Below are 18,103 nucleotides of genomic sequence, written 5' to 3' on the forward strand. Positions count from 1 at the left end.
CTGTCCAAGGTGATGGGAGAATGCAGAAAGCAGGCACAGCTCATTCAGCTCTCCAGGGCGAGCATTTCCAACCCTGCCTGATGCTTTGCAGATCGGTCCCTGTCAGGAGCAAATGCCAAAATTTTGTAACCTTTGAGGCTAAGTCACAGAGCTGGAAGTGCAACCTCACATGTTCAATGAGAAAGTGAAAGAAAATAACCAGGACAAAAATATAGGGTGCTTACCAAATTTGATGCTTCTGGACAAGAAAGTTTGTACTTCTACATATGTGCAATTCCTCTTAGGGATGTTGGTGTGTACACAAGCATGTGTGTGCATATGTGCATGAAAAGCACCTGATGGTATGTTTGTGAGTATGAGGTGTAGAAACTGACCTAACCAGGTGATGGAAGTTGGATAGCGAAACCGTGAAGGTCATAGGGAAAGTACATACTCTGGCCATCAGAAGCACTGGAGCCAGGGTACCAATCCCTGTTATCTCACTGAGTGAGCAATTTCCAAGTGGAATTACAGTGGTGCACCCAGGATGCCTTGCAGAAAGGAGAGGCAGAAAGAAAGTGCCTGGGGGTGACCAGTGAGAGTGCCGAGGATCTGAGACACAGAACAGGCTGCAATCCCAAGACACAGAAGCCATGGTGGGTGATCCCACAGCCCCTTGGACATGCAGCAACAAGGGCCTTTCTATCCTTATCAAACTCTGGGATTTCTTTCCCTGACATTGCCATGAGACACATAGACACCAGCCCTGGTACATACACAAAAGGATTGCCCCAAACAGTGCTGTGCCAGAAGCAGAGATAAAGAGACACAAAGTGAGCTCTGTACCCTAAGGCTGTGGTGTCCCTGAACAATAGAGATCAACTGCTGCAAACGGTGGGGTTTTTCCCTTCTCCCCTAGCATCTGGACAGCATCAGGTACTCTATCCCATGGAGAAAAGTATCCAGCCACTTGGAGCCCCTGTCTATCATTTGGATACTCATGGAGAGCTCCCAGTTATTGAAGGTCCTGTGGGACACAGGAGTGTGTTGTTCAGATTGTGGAGCAGGAACCCGTGGTTGGAATTTCCAGATCCAGGTCAATGACAGCGCCTGAGGTAGTGGCAGATGCAAAACCTGCTAGCTCCCTAGAGCAGAATCTGGCCATATGGTGCAGCTGGAGCCCAGGAACCGCAGAAGATGTCCTCCGGTCTAGGGGTGTGTCCATAAGGGTGCCGTCCAGTACCCTCTCAGCCATTGGTCTAGATTTGGGCCAGCAGCATGTGCGCGGCTCACAGCCTAGGGCCGTGCCTGTTTGGCTGATGTACCAGAGCTTATTCACCCGGTCCTGGGCTCACCACCACCCCTTTCTTCAGCCTCAGGCCACCCCAGACACACCAGCCACTGCCTCCCGATCATACCTCTCACTCCCCACCCCGAAAAAACAAGTGGGTCCCACAGGTTTATTGCAGCCTGGGCCGCCATTGCACACAACTTGCTTTGGTGCTCTTATGTCCCATCCTTTCACATCTGACCCAGTCTGGGGTCATGGCCAGGACCAAGAATAGCACGAGAGGTGGTCAGAGGAATGCGGGAGAGTCTTGGGACCCCGGACCTACTTAGTTGTGAGCCCAGATGCTCAGGGAGATGGGGCCCTGCAGCCTGCCCTTGTGATGCTGTGCACGGCTGCGACCCTGCAGCCACCAGTTGCAACAGCAGGCGACAATGCGACCCACGTCAGCGTGGAGGTGGCAGGGGATGGCGGGGCCCTGGTGGACAGAGACGTGGCGGGGATCAGGCGGGTGTTCCAGCTGCTTGTGGAAGACATCATGGAGGAGGTGGAGGTTTTGGCTGATGAGGAGCAGCAACGGGGGTCCTCGCAAGACCTGAAGGAGAAGGTGTTAGAGGATCAGGGCAAGGAATTGCCTGGAGCCCCAGTGAACTTCTGGCACTAGATGCGCTGCAGGCGCTGGCCACCCTGCAAGTGGAACTGAGCTCTGACCATGAGAAAAACTGCAGGGGCTATGTTTCATTCATGTGCAAGAGCCATCAGAGGAGGAAGCATGACTTGGCTCAGAGGAGTGCCATTATCCAGGGCATCTCTGGTTTCTGGGCCAAAGTGGTATCCTTTCTGCTGCTCCTTGGGGTCTGCTGCTCAGGAGGAGGAGGAGGTGCAGAAGCAGGAGCAGGAGGATGGTGGGGACGAGGGCGCAGGATGGGTGCTGATGGACCCTGTAGGAAGTGTGGTACTGGGCAATTGGCAGGTTCCAAAGGCACAGCTGAGTAGAGTCCAGGCAGGGCCACACCCCTGAGTGTCGCTGCCATGAATTTGTGTGTCTACTTCAGGCCTGCAATTGAGGAGGAGCAGCTCCAAGGCCTCTAAGTCAGGAATGACCAGAGACAGTACACCAGAGCAGCCTTGGCAGACAGTTATTGTAAATGTGGATGATCCCGAAAATAACTGAGACTTGGGAGTCACACACACGTACACACAGACACACAGACACATACTCAAACACACACTAACTCCTTTGCTTTTGGACACGATTTGTTTCAATGACTGTAAGTCTGACCATGTAAGCAATGACATGCCACTACTCAGCATACACAGGTCTGAAGAAGAGTAGGGATCAGAAACAGCCCCTTCTTGGGGAATGCAGACCACCTCAGATACAGAACACCACAAGGAACCCAGAGCCATGAGCGTGCCTGATGGTATGGCAGGGCCTGAGGACATCAGTGGTGGCTGGGCAAGCAGAAGTGCCCCAAATCCTTGATGATGCCTGTTCCAGTGTCCTTCCACCCCAGACTAGGGCTGATGTTCCTGGCTCTCCTTGGCTTAGCATGTGGCCGATATGGCTCCTTGACCTAAAGCAGATTATGAACCACCCTTAAGTTTCTGTCATGATCAGCGACCAAGATAAAGACTTTCTCAGCTACATGATCGACTTGAAGTTCAGTGAGGGAGACTGAAGATGGGTGGGTATGGGACTTGGTGTGGAGTGAAAGGATCATGTTATCCATGTTCCTACAATGTGAATGTTTGCAGAGGCTTCGTGGAAGCTGTTAATGGGAGGCAAGCTGAGGTCCCTAGAAGCTTGCACCTTTCTCTTCTGCCTATCCTAGCATGTACAGGTGTGAGCCATCCCCGGTCCCACAGCAATCTGATCTTTTCCTTTCGGTACCAACCCTACTTCTTGAACACAGTGATCATTAAGAAGTATTACCTTGACATCACTGGTAAAACGTGGCTCCTGGGGTGATGAGTGTGGGTGTGCAAGGGTGTGCATGATTCACCTATGGGGGTCCACCACACCCGTCTCCCCTGTCTTTCTTCAGGGTAAAGGGCACATCATTCCACACCAGTCCATTGGTTCTGGGACTTTGAACAGGGAGGACTCAGCCACAGGCTGGTCACCAGGAGCCTTAATTTTCTCAACTGGTTGTCAGGCCACAACTGCCCAGAATCAAACAGGATTGTTGAGGTGGACTAGTTTTGGTCCTGCATACAGTTGATGATTGATGTTGGAGTTCTTGGCTGCTCATGGGAAGGTTCGGGTCCTGGTCAGCCCAGAGGTGACATTCCTCGTGTTGCCACCAGATCATCAGCTAAGACGAGTGGGACGATCCCCTGAAGTACTACCCCAGCAGGGAAGATTGTTCCATGAGTGCTAACTGACAGAGACACATGTGGTAAAGGGTCTGGAGGTGGGCCGTGAAGGGACAGCCATATTGGAGCCGTGACACTGTCCTTCCCCAAATGTGGATGCTCAGGCTCATGCAAGCTGACTGAGGAGCATGGATTTGGGCCATGCATGTAGGAGGTGGCCTGCTGAGACTGGGGCCTGGGCATTCAGTGTGTCCGTGAGTGAAACGAGTCTCCCTCAAATCAGCTGTGGTTGCAGCATGAGACTCCTAGGTGATACTACTAGAGGCAGGGTGAAGTAAGTATCTTTTTCAGAATCATCCTGCTGTGGGTCCTGCCATCACCCGGCCTCCTGTTGCTCACTGAGTTTGACATTGCCTGGGCCCTTCATTCCCGCCCCTTAACCTGGGAAGATCTATCATTGAAAGGGTATTCTCTCTGGGATCCAAGTGCACCTGCGTGCTGACTTTGGGATCTGTGAATTTCCACATGCACCACTTGGTGGCTCACAAGCACCACACATGCTGCGCTGGAAGACGCTTCAAGCTACCTTGGGAAAATATGAAAGAGCTCGTGGAGGAGGTGAACAGGGAACCACAAGAGCAGGGCATGGTGCCTACCGACTACATCTCTGACATTGCAGAGACAACCCACCCTTAGACTGGGGACGCCTCATTCCTCCACGTATGGTAACTTGGCACCTCCTCTCCTGTCACCTTTATCTGTGTGTCTTCTCTGGGCCACACACACAAACACATACACACACTCACAAACACAGCCGACATAAGCACATGCGTGTATACACACACATGCTTGGCATGGAGACACAAACACAATCAGGAACACAGGCTTCTGAAACACCTGTGTTTCCTGATTGCATTTGTGTTCCTGTGCCGAGCATCTGTGTGTATACATGTATGTGCTTGTGTCGGCTGTGTTTATGTGTGTGTGTGTGTGTGTGTGTGTGTGTGTGTGTCTGGCCCAGGGCAGACACAGAGATGAAGGCGACAGGAGAGGAGGTGCTGAGCAACCATAAGAGGAGGCACGAGGCGTCCCCAGTCTAAGGGTGGTTGGTCACCGTATCTCTGCAGTACCCTGTACAGGATGGGAACGAGGAAAGGATCGCCAGTAATAACGCCAGACCATGGCTCCAGAAATCTGCAATTAAACGAAACACAAAAACAAGCTCATCATTTCTACCATGTTGCTGTGTGTGTTTGGACCGGGAAGAGGGGGTGCATGGTCTGAGGATTCACCCAGGACAAATCAGGTGGGGTAGGGCTTTGAAACCACTGGCTATAGAGCCCTCAGTCCGCGGTCACATGGGGCAGGCCTTTGGAAATGGTGGATGTGGCTACGGCAGGACTGGGATGGTGAGGAGGCTAAGGTCCTGCAGAAAAGGGCAGAGACCTGAAGGAGAAAGAGCCACAGATTGTCTGCTGCACTGGAGACTTGTTCCACACACGTAAGGAGAACTGGAAAGGTCCTGGGCTGTACTGCCCAGGATCAGCCCAAAAGCCAGCATGCTATGTCCATGACAGTGGCACACACTGACACAATGTGACACAAAATGGAAGATAAGTTAAGGCAGGCTGTCTGTGCAAAATGACAGGCCTCCTAGGAGAGACAGGATGTGAGTGTGGCATGCCTCCAGGCACTTCCAGCCTCCCTGGCAGTGCAGGTAGGCAAAGAAAGTGCAGGGGTGAGTGTACGTGTGTGGCCCTCTGCCGGGATGTGCCTGTGAGGGAGGGAACAGGGAGGAAGCAAGGGTGGTGGGCTTATTGCATGTCCCAAGGGAACTCGGGGGAGTGGGAGAGGGGGAAACCCTGGGGGCAATTTGAATCCTGCTGGTTTTCAAGGTCCAGGGTCTAGGCAATAGCGGTCCTGCCAAAGATACCCCATGGTGTGTGCTGCAAGTCCTGACGTGAATTCCTTCTTTCCTCTGGGGTCATGCCCCTGACTGTGGGGTTTAGAGGGGCAAAGGTGTGCGTCTGCCTCTGAGGGAGGATTCTGGCTCTCTCCCTGGAGCAGATTCTCTGATTTTGTCATAGGGGATTTGCACCAGGTGACACTCAGAGGGATCCTGCCTTCCAGGTGACTGTCTTGGATGTCTTTGGGCCCAACCAGGGACAGGCTTCATTGGCACTTCGGCTGTGTAGGCAAGCATGTATACCTGATTGTATGAAGACCTACCTGGGCCTAATGAGAGCAACTGAAAGGGAGTCTTGGCATTTAGTCAATCAGTGAAGTCTGGGTGGTTCTAACACTCTTGGTGCTAAGGTACAGAGTCAGAAGTGCAACCTGAGATGAGCAAGTGAAAGAAAATAACCAGGACAAAGAAAGTTGGGTGCTTACCAAAGTTCATATTCCTGGAGAAGAAAGCGTGTACTTCTGCATATGTGCAAATTTCCTCTCAGGGATGTTACTGTGTACATGCACATGCACACAAAGAACCACCTGCCAGTACGCTTATGAGTATGAGCTGTCGGAAGTGACCTAACCAGGTAATGGGAGTTGAATAGCAAAGCATGAACGTCATAGGGAAAGACTCCACCTAGACTCCAGCCAGCAGAAGCACTGAAGCCAGTGTACCAATCTCTGTTATCTCACCGAGCAAGCAAGTTCTAAGTGGAATCAGAATGGTGCACCAAGGATGCCTGGCAGAAAGGAGAGACAGGAGGAAAGTGCCTGTGGGCGACCAGTGAGAGTTCAAAGATTCCAAGACACAGAACAGACAGCAACCTCAGACAAAGAATCCAAAGTGGGTGACCACACAACCCCTTGACCACCTGGCTACAAGGGCCGTTCTGTCCTTCTGAAGTGCCAGGCATACTAGGCTTTCCTTTTTCCTGTGCTTTCAGTGATGGACCAGAAGTGCAGCATCAGGACCTGCTACCTGCAGAGTCTTCCAGTTTGAAACATTACTAATTGTACTCTTTGCAGAACACATATATTGGTATCAGGATTATAGGATGGTTGGCTTAGCTTGATCCTCTTACTGCTTCCGGCCCCACAGGCTTGGGCGACAAGGCAGGCTTTGGTGTGTTCGCACATGGAGAACAGAATCACATTTGCCAGGAGCCAATACGGGAGACCCCATGCATGACAAAGGTCATGCAAAGAATACCTGACAGACAAAGGCGGATCAGGACTCGAGGGATTCCCTGGACCTGCTCAAGCATCCGCCCGAAACCAAAATCTATCTGTCTGCTGTTTACTATATTATGCCTTTCATCAGTTCTTCTGACATTAACAGGGTGCTCTCCAAGACCATCATTCTCTGAAGAAAATCAACTTAAAGCTCTAGTTAATAAGTCTCCTGGGCTTGAAAGGAGCATTTTAATTCTAACCCCTCTGTTCCTGTTTTAGCTTTCTTGGCAGTTTTATCCACACTCTTTTATCTAATGCACATGATTGTTCACAACACCCCAAGCATAACCTTCGAGTGATAAAACAGTGTTATTAGAATAATACTGCATTGTTGAGCCAATGTTTCCTTCCGAGTTTCCTTGTCCTTTACCCAATTTGCACCTGGAAGTGCATTAGCTAATATAGTTGGTATGTAAGAAAAACAAGCAGTAGCCTTGGTATTAGCAACATAAGACATGCATTGGAGAAGGAAATGGCAACCCACTCCAGTGTTCTTGCCTGGAGAATTCCAGGAACTGAGGAGCCTGGTGGGCTGCCATCTATGGGGTCACACAGAGTTGGACATGACTGAACTGACTTAGCAGCAGTAGCAGCACAGAGTTGGAAGTGCAATGTGACATGATTAATGAGCAAGTGAAAGAAAACAACCAGGACAAAGAAAGTTGGGTGCTTACCAAAATTCATGTTCCTGGAGAAGAAAGCTTGTATTTCTGCATATGTGCAAGTTTCCTCTCAGTGATGTTACTGTGTACACACGCATGTGTGCACATAGAAGTCCCTGCCAGTACGCTTGTGAGTATGAGCTGTCAGAAATGACATGGCCAGGTGATGGAAGTTGGATAATGAAAACATGAAGGTCTTAGGGAAAGGTACATAGACTCTGGCCAGCAGAAGGACTGAAGCCAGGGAATCGATTCCCATTATCTCACTGAGCAAACACACTCTAAATGGAATCACAGTGGTGCACCCTGGATGCCTGGCAGAAAGGAGAGGCAGGGGGAAAGAGCCTAGAGAGTGGGCCGAGGAAAGGCCACTACACCTGCGGTTTATGAAAAGTAGAAAATGTACCTAATGACCTGGAAGGAGAAACTGTATCTTATTTATTGAGATATCTAGCCAAGGAGAATTCCAGCCAAACAGCCAAAAGTGCTTCCTGGTTTCTTCTTGCTGCCTATAGTAAAATATGAAGGGAAATTTTAAAAATAAATAAATAAGAGAAGGACTATTTAAAAAATAAGACAGAACTTGCTGATTTGGAAATATTCCAGTCTTTTAAGATGACAGAAGATGCTAAAATAAATGGCTCTCAAGCAAGGTCATTTCCAGGGCACTGAGATAAGATGGTCTAAATATAACATTTTACATCACCTATAGGTCATTCTTATTATTTTTTTTTAAATAAAGGTTGTCTAAAGATGAGTGTGACTGTAAAATTCTTTGTTAAGCCTCAGAAAGCTGGAAGGGGATGCTTCATGACATTATTTAGGCAGGCCAATGCCCTCCAAAGAGTTTAGGGGTGTCACTCAGAGATCATTTCAGTCATACAATAAGACTTCTACCAAGTTTCAGGGTGTTATCCCTCAGCTATCTCAGTAGAAAACCAAGACAGAGGAGGACTTTTTATGAAAACATGTGATTGTGGCTTTAGAGTGGGTGCTTTGCCATGAACACCAGTAAGATTATCAGGAGGCACACCAAGATTTTAAGATAACATATATATATGTTCAGCTTGGACTGAAAGGACTAGAAATAGTACAAAATAAGAGAGCTCTGGACTTCTACCTTCGACAAGCAGGAAGCAGGCTAGGGAGACTGTTTCACTGTAACCATATACTAGCCACCTTTCATGCAATGGAATCATATCAGAGGGCAGAATTAAAAATTCAGAGACTGAAGCCTAGGAAGTTTCCAGGCCTTAAATCCTAATCAAAGGACTGCCAATAAGAACCCGTGGGATTTCAGAACTGCTACTATTGACTCCCACTCCCCTGCCCTTTCTGGAACTGGAGTGTCTATAAAGGTTATCTATGCCTGACCCAGCACTGTATGTTGGTTGTGAAAGTGAGCAGATTAACTCAACTCTTTTGTTCACAGATCATCAGATCTAGAGGAATTACACTTGTATAATTTGATCTGGTGTGTTTGAGAAGACTTGAGAGTCTAGTGGACTACAAGGAGATCAAACCAGGCAATCCTAAAGTAAATCAGTCCTGCATATTCATTGGAAGGACTGATGCTGAAGCTGCAGTTCCAATACTTTGGCTACCTGATGTGAAGAACTGACCCATTGGAAAAGAGCCTAAGGGGGGAAATATTGAAGGCAGGAGAAGGGGACAGCAGAGGATGAAATGGTTGGATGGCATCACCTACTCAATGGACTTGAGTTTGAGCAAGCTCCTGGAGTTGATGGTGGACAAAGAAGCCTAGCGTGCTGCAGTCTATCGGGTCACAAAGAGTAGAACACAACTGAGCGACTGAACACGTGAGATATTGCACAAGTAGACCCTGATCCATATCTGAAACTGACTTAGATGACAAGGTCCTGAACTACAACTTAATGTTACAGTGCATAAATTATTTGAAAGCATTGGCAGGAAAAAGCATTTTGGACATACAAGTATGTAAACAATTTTGTGGCCATGTGGGTACCACGTGGTTTTAAAGGATGTCCACAAGTCCTTTCTTTCAAGGGTGGATCTTTATACTCCCCTTCACATGTGGGCTGGACTTAGTGGCTCACTTCTAATGTTAGAATATTGTAGAAATGAAAATGAAGTGTCTGAGACTAGGTCATAAAAGACACTGCAGCCTCCTTGCTCATCCTCTTGGATCACTCTAGAAGGCAGTTTAGTAGTATCTTGACAACACTCATGTAACCCAGTAGAGAGGCCCATGTGAAAGAACTGAGGCTTTCTCCCAATAGCCAGAATGGAAACTGGTTTCAACAGCTATGTGAGGAAGCCATCTTGGAAGGAAATCCACCAGCCCATGTCAAGGCTTCAGATAATGACAATCTCATGAAACCCTGAGCCAGAACACTCAACTGAATTACTCCTGGATTCCTTTCAGCAGCAGTATGAGATAATATTGTTTTAAGCTGTTAGTTTGGGGTAATTTGTTATGTAGCAGTAGTTCATTAATGCACTGCCAACCTTGGGCCGTGTATTTATCCCGGGGTGCCTGCCCATTTAGTCCAATCTACGTCAGAATCTGCTAGTTCAGTTTAGAAAACATACCTCACCCTTGATCTGACCACCCTCAGTATCAGATCAAATTCCTTATCACTCACCTCAATATCTTATCAGCCTTGCCTAGCCTCAGCAATGATCTTCTCAGTTGAACCAGAATCCACCCTCACCCTTATGGCCCTCTTAATAAGTTTCCATTCACTGACACCCACTCTGTTGTTGTTGTTCATTGCAGTCTCCCAGTCTCTGTTTGCAATCCCATGGACCCACCCTGTTCCATAGCTATAAATCCTAGTTGTGTCCCTACTGGAGTCAGACTTAAGCTCAATGTCTCTCCCCGTATTATAAGACCCAGCTGTAGTACTCTTACTTTGAATAAAGTTTTTCTTACCACTTTTAGTAAGTGTTATGAATAATTTTTTAACATTTCCAAGTTCTGTTAGTACGGATTATTCTCAAAGGAACACTTTTATACCTTTACTTTTTATAGTATATTCATTTGGGAAACAAATTTTTAGAATTAAAGCATTTCATGTTTTTACCATACAAACAGAAAATAGCTTTTAAAATACATTTATATATTCTAAAAAAATTTTAGTAATCCGAAAAGGATGTGTATATAGACATGTCAGTGTATATACACATATACCCTCAGAGCTCCAAGGAAAACTTAATTCTCAGTAAACTATAAATTAAAACATTCAGCCTGCAAAGAGTGAAATCTTTGGAATTAACTTGCCAAAAAATCGTAGAGAATGAAATATTCGTTTAAAAAATGTATACATAAAAATATTTGGGATTTAGATAAAATTTGCTATTTAAATAAAGTTAGGTCAAGCCCTAAACCATCTATTTAAAAAAAAAGAAAGAAAGACTCTGCATCATGTAAAAACCTACATTGGAAAAGAACCTAAAAAAGAATAGATATGTATCTGTATAATTAAATCACTGTGATATACATCTGAAACACAACATTGTAAATCAAATATATTTCCATGAAAATTTGTAAAGAAAGCTTTTAAAATACAAGGTTATAAGGAAAAAATCTAAAGAAAGTAGAAGGTATATATGAATTGAAACAAAAATAGAAAACAACAAAAATAAATCTCGTTGGGATAATAAAACAAGAGCTGCTTCTTGGAAAAACAAAATCAGAAACACTGATACAACTGTGGCAATCTAATAAGGGGAAGAGGAGGTTAATTCCAATACTAGAAATGAGAAACGGAATGTGGTTCTGAAAGGATAATGTTCAAAGGATAATGTTCAAGTCTGAATGGAATTACTTTTGTTTCAGGAAAGATCCAGTAAAGCAAAAACCTGGGGAAAGAAAGGGAAAGAAAGAAAGAGGAAGAGAGTCAGGGGAAGAAAGGAAGAAAAGGAAAGAAAGGGAAAAGAAAGAAAAGGAAATGTCTCAACAGATGTTGTAAACTCTCCAATAAAACAATTCTCTTTAAAATCTAAAAACAGAAATAGAAATTCATTAAGCCGTAGCCTCATTGCACTTGATGGTACTAAGAAGAAGAAAACCCATTTACACATCACTGTTTAGAATTTCTGGCAAACACAATATGATTATTTAAAAAAATAGAAATAGAAATATGCCATGTTATTTGTAAAAATATGGACAGCAGAAATATTTTTGTAAAAAACATTTTATTTCTATAAATAGTAATTTTACTTAGAATGTTTTGGCAACATTAATAAAACAATAAATTTTACCTGAAAGAACAAGCAAAGTAGACCATGGAAATTCCCAAAAGCAATTACAAAATAGTGATCTTGACAGATATTCAAACATTTGTAAACAAAACAAAGTGTCATTGCCTGAAAAAAATACAGAGATATCAACAGAAAAACAGAGGAAGCTCCTGAAAGAACTCAACTCGCTATTAACCATATTTTATTTGCAGGCACAGAAACTGACTCAAGTTAATTCTAAGAAGCAAAGCCCTGATGTTATTATCTCTTCTCAGTTTGTGTGTGTGTATGTGTGTGTGTGTGTGTGTGTGTGTGTGTGTGTGTAAAGTAGGAAATTTAGGCTGGAGAGGTAAGAAGAGGGTAGAGACTTAAAGTGCCTTTAAGGAGGAGGAGGAAATGAAGAGGGTTGAGGATTTCATTGTGTGATTTGAACAGCACTGGTGAAGCTCAAACAAGGGAGGTAGCAAGCCATGCAGGCCTAGGGGAAGAGCATTTCCAGAAGAACAGCAGTTGCAAAGTTTTTGGATTGGGAAGAAATGTATTTGCTTAAGGAAAAGCAAGGCCAGTGTTGTCAAAAACAGGGCACCAGTGGGGAAAATAGTAGAGTAGAACGACAGAGAATGGAAGAGAGGAATTAGTCAGGGACCATATCACTGGGACCTTTTTATTTGGCAATAAGTACAACTTGTACTCCTTAGGAGCATACTTCAGAGCAAACAACAGTAACTGTATTCAAAATACTAAGCAACAATAAAAACATATAAAGAAAACATTTCATATTTTTACTATAGAAATAGAATAAAGGAGATAATAATGCAATGGTCTGTACATTTATTTATACATAGAGTTTTCACCTGAGACCAGGACACACACACACACACACACACACACACACACGCACACACACACACACACACACACACACACACACTTTATACACCTAAAAGTGGTTTAAGCTGACATTTAGCAAAGTGCGTGGGCCCAAGCAAATTAACTGGAAAGGCCTAGTAATATATTCAAAGTGCAAATCAATCAATGAAGCATTGAATAAATAAATACAATCTACTTGTATTTGAATTTACACTCAGGAAATTACCTAAAACGGAGACAATAGACTTACTACAGCTTAGTCATCTGTAGTCCATCCACTTCATGTCTGAGACGGATGCTAACACCTTGGTGATTACCACTTTCCAGCATTTTGTGAAAGCTTAGAGCATTTAAATAAATTGTGGAGGGGGAAAACAAAAGAGTGGGGAGAGACAAAGAGGAGGAGAAAGGAAGAGGAAACGGAGAGATTTCTCCGGGCATAGATATACAGCCAGGATCCCAGGTTCCTTGAATGGTGCACAGAGATTGCTAGGTACCTGTGCCAAAAGTGGAGAAGGTATGGCATTCAACTCGAGGAGGAGACTCAACTCCAGGAACCCACGGAGGAAGACAAGTGTGCTGATGTTCAGGAACCAATACTTAGAGGGTACACCACAGGTCTGTGAAAGAGCTCTTGGAGACCCCCAGAAAAAAGGTTTCCACAAGTATAATCACAGACTAGATAGTTGGATAGAGTAGAGGAAGGATAATAACTCTATCACCTGATAATTACTGAAATAAACGAGAAAATTCCTGACACACAGACTGTGTCAAGTAAGACTGAAAATCAGTATTAGTTTGATAAAATGGTAAATTACACACACAAAGAATTAACTGTTAACTGCAATACATTCGTGTTCAAGGCAAGATAAGATACAAAACTGAAATCTTCACATGTTCAACTAGGGTAAGATACATGTAACTGGAAAAGGTAAGGAAAAGTTCTATAGAGGGTTTAATCACCCTGGACCCTTTGTATCCACTACATTTACTATTCTCACACAACTCCATTGTAGCTTAAGGGTAAGAGAACTAAATTTAGCCCAATTCATAAACTGAACAGATTCCCTGTGTTTGATCCTTTTCAGTTAAAACTATGGGTCCAGTGCAAATCAAACTGGATGTCAAGGCTTTTTTACTTGGGAATCTTAACTGGCTTTATTACTGTGACTGAGACAGATATGGCTACTTCACTGTGGCTAAAGGCTAGCCAAATGGGAAAGGGGATGGAATGAATCCAATTCCCCTTTTGATCACTCAACAGGAGGTCCACAGGAACCAGGTCCCATTCTCTTAACTATCTGTGCTTCTCCAACTGCAGTCAATGATAACACAGGGCCTGCTTGATGCTTGCAGGGGCCTCTCACCAAACACAGGCATTTAAATGGTTGGCTTCCTTGAGATGTCCCTGGGCTAGGTAAAGACACTCTGAGACAGTGTTCCTTCTGCCTTGGCTCCATGGCTGGAGTGAATGCATACCTCTTCCTCCAAAGGGACAAGGAGCCACAGCTCTGCATTGACTAAATCCCATGTCTGGTCCCAACTCACATCATAGCTTCTCCATCAACTTCTCCACACCAGGCTTTTGGATCCAGGGCCCTAGATCAGCAAAACAGAGGCACTTCAGAGAGTTCAGCACCACAAGGGACCATACCATAACAAAGCCATTCTAATCTGGCTATACGAACTCTTCCATATTTTCCCAAGGCAGCTTGAAGCTGCTTCCAGTGCAGCGTGTATGGTGGTGGTGAGATGCCGAGTGGTGAATGTGGAAATTCACAGAAGATCCCAAAGTCAGCACAGAGGTGCACTGGGAGCCTGGAGTGGACACCCTTTCAATGATATGCCTTCCCAGGGTAAGAGGAAGGAGTGAAGTGCCCAAGCAATCTCAAACTCAGTGAGTAACAGGAGCCAGGGGATGGCAGGACCTGTGGAACAATGATTCTGAAAAAAGATACTTAATTCACCCTCCCTCTAATTGTATCACCTGGACTTTGGCACTGCAACCACAGCTAATTTGAGGTACACTTGCTTCACTCATGGACACACCGAACCCCCAAATCCACAGTCTCAGGAGGTCACCTGCACATGTCCGACCCAAATTCAGGCTCCACAGCCAGCTTGCATGAGTCTGAGCATCCCGATGGGAAAGGACAGTGTCCTAGATACTACACGACTCTCCCTTCAGGGCCCACCTCCACACCTCCTCTCCACATATGTTTCTGTCAGTTACGCTCATGGAAGAACCTTCCTCCCCAGGGTACTATTTCAGGGGATCATCCCACACATCTTTGCTGATGATCTGCTGGCACAAAGAGTAAGGTGAACCAGCAACCAAGAATTCCATAATCAATCATTAACTGTGCAGGTCTCAAACCACCACTCCTCAACAATCCTGTTCGATTCTAGGCAGTTTTGGCCTGACAATCAGCTGAGAAAGTTAAGGCTCCTAGTGTCCAGCCTGTGGCAGGGTTCTCCCCGTTTGAAGCCCAAGAATCAGTCGACAGGAGTTGAATGACCTGCCCTATACCCTGCAGAAGACAGGGGAGATGGGTGCGGATCCCACAGGTGGATCATCCACACCCTTGCACACCCACACTCTTCACCCCGGGAGCCATGTTTTACAAACAATGTCAAGGTAACCATATGTAGTGGTCACCGTGCTCAAGAAGTAGGGGTGGTCCTGAAAGGAGAAGATCACCTTGCAGTGGGACCATGGATGGCTCTGCAACTGCACCTGCCAGGGTAGGGAGGAGGGAAAAGTTTCCTGCTCCTCCTCCTCCTCCTCCTGAGCAGTGGACTCCAAGGAGCAGCAGAAAGGATACAGCTATGGCCCAGAAGCAAGGGATGCCCTGCAAAATGGCGCTCCTCCGAGCCAAGTCAGGCTTCCTCCTCTGATGGTTCTTGCTCATGCACCGAAAGTAGGCCCCACAGTTTTTCTCATGCTCAGACCTCAGTTCCACCTTCAGGGTGGCCAGTGCCTGCAATTCATCTTGCCCCGGAAGCTCAGTCGATCTCCCAGGCCTTTCCTGGCCCTGTTCCTCCACCATCTTCTCTTCAGCTCCTGGGAGGACCCCTATTGCTGCTCTTCATCTGCCAGAATTTCCACCTCCTCCATGATGTATTCTACAGGCAGCTGGACCCCCTGCCCAATACCCGCTGCATCTCCATCCACCAGGGGCTCAGTGTCTTCCACCGCCTCCAACCTGAAGAGGGTGGCCTCTTTACCTGGCATTACAACTGGTAGCTCCAAGGTCCCAGCCACGAAAAGCATCAGGAAGGCAGGCCATGGGCCCCAGCACCCTGAACACCAGGGCTTACAACTAAGATGGCCTGGGGCCCCAGGACACTCCTGCATTCCTCTGAACGCCTCTGACGCTCCTCTTGGCCCTGGTCGCGAACCCAGGCTGGGGCAGATACAAAGGGATGGGTCATAATAGCACAACAAGTGGTGCACAAATGCGGATCAGGCTGCAGTAATCCTGTGGGACCCACTAGCTCTTTGGGCGCACAGAGTGAGGGGGATGGTAGGGAGGTGGGGCTGGTGTGTGTAGGGTGGACTGAGGCTGAAGAATGGGTTGGCAGACAGCACAGGACATAGTGAAAGGGCCCTGGGGAGATCAGCCAATAGGCGGGGCACAAGGCTATGAGCCATTCTCTGGCTGCTGGCCCAAATTAGTGCAAAGGCTGAGAGTGTGGTGGGCGGCACCCTTATGGACATGTTCCTAGACCAGACGGCATCTTCGACGGTCCCTGGGCTCCAGCCCACCGATGTGAAATATTCTGCTCCAGGGGGGTAGTGGGTTTTGCATCTGCCACTAGCCCAGGCGCAGTCATTGATCAGGCTCTGGAAATTCCAACCACAGGTTCCTGCTCCACAGTCCAAACAACACACTCCCGTGTCCCTCGGGCCCGTTAATAACTGGGAACTCTCCCTGAGTATCCAAAGGTTAAGCAGGGGCGCCACGTGCCTGGATACTTTTCTCCATGGGATAGAGAACCTGTTGCTGTCCGGATGCTAGAGAAGTAGGGAAAAACCCCACTGTTTGCTACAGTTGATTTTCACTGTTCAGGGACACCAGAGCCTTAGGGTACAGAGCTCAATCTGTGTCTCTTTATCTCTGCTTCTGGTATAGCACTGTTTTGGGCAATCTTTCTATGTGTGTACCAAGGGCTGGTGTCTGTGTGTCTCCGTCTCTCCATGTTGTGCTGTTGCTGTCTGGCACTCTCTGGACACCAGCGCTCATATGAGAAGCTAATCCATGGCGTGAAGGCAAGCTCTTCTCCTTCTTAGTGAGTTGCACCAATGGGAGATCCAATTTTTTTAGTCCACGCGTTCAGATAGTTCTTTCTCAAACTTGAAAGCCAACAGTCGGTGGTCAATGCTGAACTGCAGAAGGGGCTTGGACCTTCCTTCCTTTGCTGGACAGATGTGAATGCTGCACAGGCCTGAGGTGGCTTGGCCACTCTTGGCACAGATTGAGAAATGGGGCATGCTCTCCTGGCATAAGGGAACTCCATGAACATCACTTGAAAACCTGCCAGGCAGACGGTAAGGACAGCTCCCCTTTAAGTTCCACGACCCACCGGTGCCAGAGACATGCATGGCTACCCATTTACCCTATCAAGGCCCTTTCAACTTGTGCCGGTGTCCAGCCCCAGCACCATTCAGGGATACCCTCAGGAAAAATGGTGTCAGCAAGAGAGAAAAGTAAAGGAGAGAAAAAGAGGCTGATATTCCCTGGTTTACACAGAAAGCCAATAAACCCCTTACACAGGACTTGCTGTGTTCACAGAGGCCACAGGCGCCCTCTAAATGGAGCGAAGATGCAGAGCGCCTTCTCTATTGGGTTTTAGATGCCCAGGCAAAAAAGTGAACTCAGAGAGCCTCTGTGCTCACGGGAATCTGCCTGAGAAAAAGAGAGAAAGAGAAAGAAAGAATGTCTCGGGGAGACTCAGCTTAGGTGAAATGGGTCTGCAGCTTTATTTTCAAAAGGGGCTTTTATACCCCGAGTTACACATTTCCAGGAGTGAAAGATACAAAGTCATGCAGAATCAGCTCAACATTCCATCAGTTTTACCTTTAACGAAACCAGGACATTTTCTGCATAACTTTCCCCAAAAAAGGGTCTTATGTTATGTACATTATCTTCTGGCCCTGTGGCCTGTTAACATTTTGTGACTCTTTCTTGATAAAGTTTGGTCAACCAGAAAACCTGATTTCCCTTTATCTTTCCAGTTTGCAGTCCCCCTCAGGAAACAGAGTTACATTCTCATGAAGCAAAGGTGCAGTGGGTTACAACAAAGAAAGTACTTATTAACTCAAGGGTTTTATGTTGCTAATACCAAGGCTACTGCTTGTTTTTCTTGCATACCAACTATACTAGCTAATGCACTTCCGGCTGCACACTGGGTAAAGGACAAGGAAACTTGGCAACAAACATTGGCTCAACAATGCAGTATTATTCTAATAAAGCTTTTTTTTTTTTTTTTTAATAACTTGAAGGTTAGGCTTGGGGTGTTGTGAACAATCATGTACGTTAGTTACAAGAGTGTGGATAAAACTGCCAAG

The sequence above is a fragment of the Bos taurus genome, chromosome Y (genome assembly GCF_002263795.3).
Source record: "Bos taurus isolate L1 Dominette 01449 registration number 42190680 breed Hereford chromosome Y, ARS-UCD2.0, whole genome shotgun sequence".
Lineage (NCBI taxonomy): Eukaryota > Metazoa > Chordata > Mammalia > Artiodactyla > Bovidae > Bos > Bos taurus.